The following is an 8,862-nucleotide window of genomic DNA, read 5'->3' on the forward strand; positions in this document are numbered from 1 at the left end:
CTTCCCTGAAACTTTGGTCATGGGCCATTTACAAAATTGAGTACTATTTCAGTATTAAAATGACCTCATTTTACAATAAACTAGTGTGTACTTCGTGCATATCTGCATCACCACATCAATACATACATACATGCCGTATCATACATAATACATTTTATGTATAATCATACATTTACCCCGTGCTTATAAGCATGTAATTGTATTATTGATATTACATAGAACATATACGTTGTCAATCGTACATAGCACGTTAAGTCAAATCAATTCAGGTCAACATGCATATCATATCCAATAGATCACGAGCTTAATCACCAGGCCGAGTGAGACCATCAACCCACTTGGCAGGTGTCCCTCTTCTCGCTCCAGGCCCGTGATCTCTGCGGGTTTCTATTGATGAACTTTATCAGACACCTGTTTCTTATTTCAGGACCATCTCACCTAAAATCGCCCATTCTTTCCTCTTAAACAAGACTTTTTTTTTTTTTTTTTTTGCGGTACGCAGGCTTCTCACTGCTGTGGCCTCTCCCGTTGCGGAGCACAGGCTCCGGACGCGCAGGCTCAGCGGCCATGGCTCACGAGCCCAGCCGCTCCACAGCATGAGGGATCTTCCCGGACCGGGGCATGAACCCGCGTCCCCTGCATCGGCAGGCGGACTCTCAACCACTGCACCACCAGGGAGGCCCTAAACAAGACATCTTGATGGACTAATGACTAATCAGCCCATGCTCACACATAACTGTGGTGACATGCATTTGGTACTTAACTTTTAAGGGATGCTTGGACTCAGCTATGGCCATCTGAGGCCTTAACTCAAATAAATTGTAACTGGACTTTAATTGAACATCATTTACCAACATCATCAACCATAAGCTGCTGTTCAATGGTTACAGGACATAAGAAGATTACGTGCACGTGTGTGAGTAGAGTTTAACCACCTACCCAAAATTAAACAGACAAGAAAACAACCCAATCACACTGTTGACCTTTTAAAAAACGCACAACATGAGAGTTGCGAGCTAAGTTTTATTTGGGACAAAATGAGGACTGCAGCCCGGGAGAGAGCATCCCAGATGGCTCTGAGAGACTGCTCCCAAGAGGCAGGGGGAAGGTCAGTATATATGTGACTCTGGTGCAGGGGGAGTACCTGCAATCAAGCACATACTTTTTACTGAAGGTTTCTGCTGGTCTTGTGCAGGTTACTCTGCTGGTCTTGTGCAGGTTACTCTGCTGGTCTTGTGCAGGTTACTCTGCTAGTCACGAAGAGCAGACGTTGCCATGAAGGATTTTAGTGCTTTTCTAGATGTAAAGAGACACAAGAATTGGGCTCATAAAATGGGCTCCTGGAAGTATCTAACTATCTGAAGACCTGTTCTGCCAGTTCTTCCCAGCACAGAGAGCCTCGTTCCAGCTCTCCACCTTGAACTCCTTTCAGGGGTGCTGAAAGGGAGAGCTGCAGCAGCACAGAATTCACTCCTTGTAGAGGTCGATGGCCAGCACCAATCTGTCATTAACAGCACCAATAAACTACTTAGGTATTCACCACTTATATAAACAGACATCTCCCTAGATCCAGTGGCCATTTTAATCAAAATTTTAATACTAAATCTGACATAAGCCACACAAAATAATCACAAATATTAATCCATCACATACATCAACTTGTTAATGTAGCTTAAACCCTAAAGCAAGGCACTGAAAATGCCTAGATGAGTTCATTAACTCCATAAACACATAGGTTTGGTCCCAGCCGTTCTCGTTTTTAATAAAATTACACATGCAAGCATCCACGCCCCGGTGAGAATGCCCTCTAAACCACTGAGATCGAGAGAGGCAGGCGTCAGGCACGCTAACACCAGCAGCTCACAGCGCCTTGCTTAACCACACCCCACGGCAAACAGCAATGGTAAAAATTAAGCTATAAATGAAAGTTCGACTAAGTTATATTAATTAGGGTTGGTAAATTTCACGCTAGCCACCAGGGTCATAGATTAACTCAAATAATAAGAAATACGGCATAAAGCGTGTTAAAGAGTAATGCAAAATAAAGTTAAGTTTTAATTAAGCCATAACTCAAATGAAAGTAGATGAAGACGACTTTACTATTTCCTGATAACACAGCAGCTAAGACCCAAACTGGGATTAGATACCCCACTATGCTTAGCCCTAAACCCAAATAATTACAAGAACAAAATTATTCGCCAAAGTACTACTGGCAACAGCTTCAACTCAAAGGACTTGGCGCTGCTCCACACCCCTCTAGAGGAGCCTCTTCTATAATCGGTGAACCCCGATAAACCTCACCAACCCTTGCTAGTTCAGTCTATATACCGCCATCCTCAGCGAACCCTAAAATGGCATACAAGCAAGCATAACAATTATACATAAAAACGTTAGGTCAAGTTGTAACCTACGGGGTGGGAAGAAATGGGCTACATTTTCTGTATCAAGAACATATTTTCGTCACACGAAACTTTTTATGAAATTTAAAAACCAAAGGAGCATTTAGTAGTAAATTAAGAATAGAGTGCTTAGTTGAATAAGGCAATGAAGCAGGCACACACCGCCCGTCATCCTACTCAAGTATAATAATTTCCTATAATCTATCAGCAAATACTAATCATATGCAAGGAGACAGGTCATAACAAGGTAAGCATGCTGGAAGGTGTGCTTGGATAAATCAAAGCATAGCTTAAATAAACGACCTGTCCACCCAGGAGATTTCATATCCCATGAATGCCTTGAACTAAAGCTAGCCCAACCCTCCCATTATATTAGCATAAGCAGATTAAACATTCACTCAACACTTAAAGTATAGGAAATAGAATTTAAATTACCCTCTGGCACTATTGAGGAAGTACCGTAAGGGAATGATGAAATATTAAAAGTAATAAAAAGCAAAGTTTACCCCTTGTACCTTTTGCATAATGATTTAACTAGCAAAAATTTAACAAAGAGAACTTAAGTAACCCAAAACCAAACGAGCTACTCATGAACAGTTTATTAGAACAAACTCATCTATGTGGCAAAACAGTGAGAAGATTCGTAAGTAGAGCTAACAAGCCTAACGAGCCTGGTGACAGCTGGTTGTCCAAAAAAAGAATTTCAATTCAACCTTAAAAAGTACTAAAAACCGTTTTAAGTGTCTTTTTTTGTTTGTTTTTGCGGTACTCAGGCCTCTCACTGTTGTGGCCTCTCCTGTTGCGGAGCACAGGCTCCGGACGAACAGGCTCAGCGGCCATGGCTCACGGGCCCAGCCGCTCCGTGGCATGTGGGATCTTCCCGGACTGGGGCACGAACCCGTGTCCCCTGCATCGGCAGGCAGACTCTCAACCACTGCGCCACCAGGGAAGCCCCGTTGTAAGTTTTAATGTATTTTTAAATGTTAGTCTAAAAAGGTACAGCTTTTTAGAAATGGATATGACCATAACCAGAGAGTAGAAAACAAACACCACAGCTGGCATAAAAGCAGCCACCAATTAAGAAGGCATTCAAGCTCAACAATAAATATATCCCAATACCAACAATAAACAAATCAACTCCTATTCTTACTACTGGACCAATCTATTAAGTTATAGAAGCAATACTGTTAATAAGAGTAACAAGAAATATTTCTCCTTACGTAAGTTTACATCAGTAACTAATAATATGCTGATAATTAACAGTAAATAAATACAACTCAACACTAAATTATTAACTACACTGTTAATATAACACAGGCACGCACCAAAGGAAAGATTAAAAAAAGTAAAAGGAACTCAACACAAACCCCGCCTGTTTACCAAACACATCAGTTCTAGCATAACCGGTATTAGAGGCACTGCCTGCCCAGTGACAACTGTTAAACGGCCGCAGTATCCTGACCGTGCAAAGTAGTATAATCGTTTGTTCTCTAAATAAGGACTTGTATGAATGGCCACACAAGGGTTTTACTGTCTCTTACTTTTAATCAGTGAAATTGACCTTCCCATGAAGAGGCAGGAATAACAAAATAAGAAGACCCTATGGAGCTTTAATTAGTTAATCCAAAAATATATAATTAAACCACCAAGGGATAACAAAATTTCACATGGGTTAACAATTTTGGTTGGGGTGACCTCGGAGAACAAAAAAGCCTCCAAGTGATTAAAATCTAGACTTACCAGTCAAAACATAGTATCCCTTATTGATCCAAAAACTGATCAACGGAACAAGTTACCCTAGAAATAACAGCACAATCTTATTCCAGAGTTCATATCAACAACAGGGTTTACAACCTCGATGTTGGATCAGGTGGTTCTGAAGAACCTAGGGGCAGGACAGGAATAAAGACGCAGACGTAGAGAATGGACTTGAGGACACGGGGAGGGGGAAGGGTGAGAGAGTGGCATGGACATATATACACTACCAAATGGAAAATAGCTAGCTAGTGGGAAGCAGCCGCATAGCACAGGGAGATCAGGCTCAGTGCTTTGTGACCACCTAGAGGGGCAGGATAGGGAGGGTGGGAGGCAGACGCAAGAGGAAGGGGATATGGGGATATATGTATACATATAGCTGATTCACTTTGTTATAAAGCAGAAACTAACACACCATTATAAAGCAATTATACTCCAATAAAGGTGGTAAAAAAAAAAAAGTCCTACCTGATCTGAGTTCAGAGCGGAGTAATCCAGGTCAGTTCCTATTATATATTTCTTCCAGTATGAAAGTACAAGAGAAGTAAGACCCACTTCACATAAGCACCTTAAAATAATTAATGATATAATCTTAACTTAATTAACAAATACAAAATAGCCACCCTAGACCAGGGTCTGTTAAGGCGGCAGAGCCCGGTAATTGCGTAAAACTTAAACCTTTATTACCAGAGGCTCAAATTCTCTCCCCAGCAAAATGTTTATAATCAACATCTTAATGCCTATTATCCCTATTCTTTTAGCCACAGCACACCTAACACTAACTGAACGAAAAATTTTAGGTTATATGCAACTCCGAAAAGGGCCAAATATCGTGGGACCATACGGCCTATTACAACCCACTGCAAATGCAGTCAAGTTATTCATCAAAGAACGGCTACTACCAGCTACATCCTCCATCTCCATACTCATCATCGCCCCAATCCTAGCTACCCTTAACCGTATGAGTCCCCCTACTCCTTCATTAATAGAAGCCTGGGAGTGTTATTTATACTAGCTACATCAAGGCTGGCTGTATACTCTACGTGATCCCGATGGGCTTCCAACTCAAAATACACACTAATCGGGACGCTATGAGCAGTAACACCAGCAATTATTCTTTCATTGGTTCTCCTAATAAATGGATCTTTCACTCTTTCAACCCTCATCACAACACAAGAACAATTATGATAATTTTCCCATATGACCACTGGCTACAATATTTCTTTCCATTCTAGCAGAAACTAATTGAGACCCCTCTGACCTGACAGAAGGAGAATCTTGATCTTGCATCAGGTTTCAATGTAGAATACGCAGCAAGCCCATTCACTGTGTTTTTCCCAGCAGAATATGCCAACGTTATTATAATATCTTTGTGACAATCTTACTCCTAGAAGCATTCCACAGCCTATACATACCAGAACTCTATACAACCAATTTTATCATCAAAACACTATTACTGGGTTTCCCTGGTGGCGCAGTGGTTAAGAATTCGCCTGCCAATGCAGGGGACATAGGTTTGAGCCCTGGTCCAGGAAGATCCCACATGCCGCGGAGCAACTAAGCCCATGCGCCACAATTACTGAGCCTGCACTCTAGAGCCCGTGCTCCACAACAAGAGAAGCCACCGCAATGAGAAGCCCATGCATCGCAACTAGAGAGAGCCGGTGTGCAACAAAGACCCAACACAGCCAAAAATAAATAAAATAAAAATAAATTTTAAAAAAACCTACTATTAACAGTCTCCTTCCTATGAATTCAAGCATCCTATCCTCGACTCTGATATGATTAACACATTTACTCTGAAAAAATTTCCTACTACTAACGCTAACCCTATGCATATGACCCATCTCATCACCTATTATAATATCAAGCATCCCTCCACAAACATAGTATGTCTGACAAAAGACTTTGATAGAGTAAATGATACAGGTCTAAATCCTCTTATTTTTAGGATCATAGAAATTGAACCTACCTTTCAGAATTCAGAATTTTTCGTGCTTCCATATTACACCATATTCTATAATAAGGTCAGCTAAATAAGCTCTTGGGCCTCAAAAATGTTGGTTTATACCTTTCCTGCACTAATTAATCCCATCATCTTTATTATCATCTTAACAACCATTATCCCAGGAACTGTAATAACCAGCTCCCACTGATTATTAATCTGAATCAGCTTCAAAATAAATATACTAGCCATTATTCCCATAATAAAAAAAATTTAATCCGTGAGCTATAGAAGGATCCACTAAATACCTTCTAACACAAGCTGCCGCATCAATACTACTTATAATAGCAGTTGTTAACTTGCACTCCGGCCAATGAACCATCACCAAAATATTCAATCCAACAGCAGCAACAACAGCCCTAACCATAAAACCAGGCCTATCCCCAATCCCACCTCAGTGCATCCCGTTAATAGCAGGCTCAATGCTATTAACACGACAAAAACTTGCACCCCCGTCAGTACTGTATCACATCTCACCATCTGTCAACCTAAACCTCATATTATCTATAGCCCTGTTATCCATCTTAATTGGGGGCTGAGGTGGATTAAACCAAACCTCATTCAACATGCGTGTAGTGGAGGATATTTTGCAACCACGTGGATGTAATAGAGGGTATTTTGCTAAGTGAAATAAGTTAGAGAAAAACATACTGTATGAGTCTCACTTAAATGCAAAATCTAAAAAATAAAACTCGTGAACAAAAAACACTCACAATGAACTAGTGGTTCCCAGCGAGGAGAGGCAGGGGGCGGGGTAATGCTGGGGGATGGGATCAAGAGATACAAGCTACTGCGTATACAGTAAGCTTAAAGAACGTACTGTACAACACAGGGAACACAGGCGATGCTGCGCAGTAACTGTAAGTGGAGCACGATGTACGTGCTGTAAAAGCTCGGAATCGCCACACTGTGTATCCGAAAGGAACGCTGCTAACTGACTACACCTCAGTGCAGTGCAGACATGACCGTAAGGGTGGTGCAGGGGACCCATCCCCTACACTGTTCAAGGTCACCTGCAGTCCCCGCTGTCCTGGCGTTGCCGGGTCTTCTTCCCGTCTCTCCAGCCTCTTCTTCCTGGGAGGGGAGGCAGTTCTGGTCTGCCTCAGGCTGTTCCTCTCAAAGATGAGGACTCAGCCTGGCCTGAGCATCTGCAGGTGACCCTTCTCCAGCGTTAACGTGGCACAGCGGGTAGGTTCGTGCCCCCTGGGCTCCGGCCCCAGCCCTGCTCCTGAGATGGACGAGGTCTAAGCACGGCCACGTGTGTCTCCTGGCCCTGTATGCCTGCCCAGGAGAACGGGGTGGGCAGCCTGAGAGCTCCGGCCTTCACTCTGCCAGCCACCCGCCCACCCACCGGGCTGTGAGGAGGCGCCTAAGACCCGACTGGCCCAGGCCACCCCCAGACTGGCGAGCACGGTGGGCGTTATAACTGAAGCCAGCCAGCGAAGGACCTGGAGCCAGCCCCAGCCATGTCGGGAGCCAGAGACAGTCCTCCGCCAGGTCCCCCCGTCCCTGTGACACGGGCTGCTGCAGGGCCCCTGGATGACCTGCTCCAGGCCCCACAGCACGTGCTGCGCGGTACGCATTCAGCAGGCACTGAGCGCAGAGGTGACAGCATCTGTCGCAGCAGGAGCAGTAGAAGAAGTGTCTCTGGAGAACGCTCAGCGGGCGAAGGGCAGTAGTCACCAGCTCTGCGTGTGGTCACCTCGCTGGGAGAGGGGCAGGTGGCCGTGTTCCCAGGCTGGCTGCCCCAGTCGCCAGCATCCTTGCCCGCGGAGCAGAACGGGAGGCCTCCGTGCACGTGTGTCTGCAGAGAACAGGACGCAGCCAGGACCTGCAGGATCCGGGCTTCCCCAACCCGCAGCTGTGGCTCCGTCCACACACAGCCCCACGGCCCACCCTCCTGCATCCCACCACCCTCCCCGCTCAGCTTCCCCCAGGCCCCGCCCAGCAGGGTCTCGGAGCTGCCCAGCCTGAGGGTCATTCCAGGTGTCCACCTCCTGCATCACCCAGTCTCTTTCTGTCAGACTGGGGAGGTTGCTCAGGAAGCTAACAGACCTGCCCCACGACCCTGAAATCCTGCTTCTGGGTATTTATGGGCAGGACACAAAAAACAAGATCTCAGAGGTAAAGGTTTTACCATGCGTCCACGCTACTGGGTACACGAGTGTTCACTGTGCACCCGGGAGTAATCTGCACCTGTGTGGATACAGGCTGGGGTTTGGGGAGGACAGGGCAGGAGCTGGGACCCACCACGGTCAGAGACAGATCAAGTCGGCCCTGTAAGAGGAGGGTGTCCGGAGGGTGTCCGGAGGGTCTCAGAGATCAGAGCCCAGGCGGTGGGGAGGGGGATCTGAGCCTCTGCACCGAAGAGAACATCCAGATATTCTCACCTTCAAGTTCACCATCTCCCGCTGCCGCGAGGGCCCCGTCCGCACCCGTCTAAGGCCTCTTCGTGCTGGCGCCAAGGGCCCATCCAGGCCTTTCTCAGCAGCCGCCCTCTCCCTGTACCTGACCGTTTCCTCTTCTGCTTTATGAAGGTTACCCCACAAACGCAGCGACAGCTCCTGACGCTGAGAGGTCCGGGAGTTCACTCCTCCAACCGCCACTTTCCCTCTTCTCGGAACACCGGGCAAAGATCTCCTATACACGCGGCCCCCTGCGCCCTCTGCCCCCCCCATCGACAGGCCTGCCTCCCTCACCACC

General features: G+C 45.6%; 1 long non-coding RNA gene across 1 annotated transcript; it reads right to left on the reverse strand.

Moving 5' to 3' along the window:
- Positions 1 to 594: 594 nt before the first annotated feature.
- LOC137216048 (uncharacterized) lies at positions 595 to 8,828 on the reverse strand. The gene is made up of 3 exons (XR_010939567.1): positions 7,704 to 8,828; positions 4,623 to 7,440; positions 595 to 1,296 (listed from the first exon to the last, which is right to left on the reverse strand). It is a non-coding gene; the product is annotated as an uncharacterized lncRNA (long non-coding RNA).
- Positions 8,829 to 8,862: the final 34 nt, after the last annotated feature.

Source organism: Pseudorca crassidens, chromosome 21 (assembly GCF_039906515.1).
Source record: "Pseudorca crassidens isolate mPseCra1 chromosome 21, mPseCra1.hap1, whole genome shotgun sequence".
In the NCBI taxonomy this organism is placed as follows: domain Eukaryota; kingdom Metazoa; phylum Chordata; class Mammalia; order Artiodactyla; family Delphinidae; genus Pseudorca; species Pseudorca crassidens.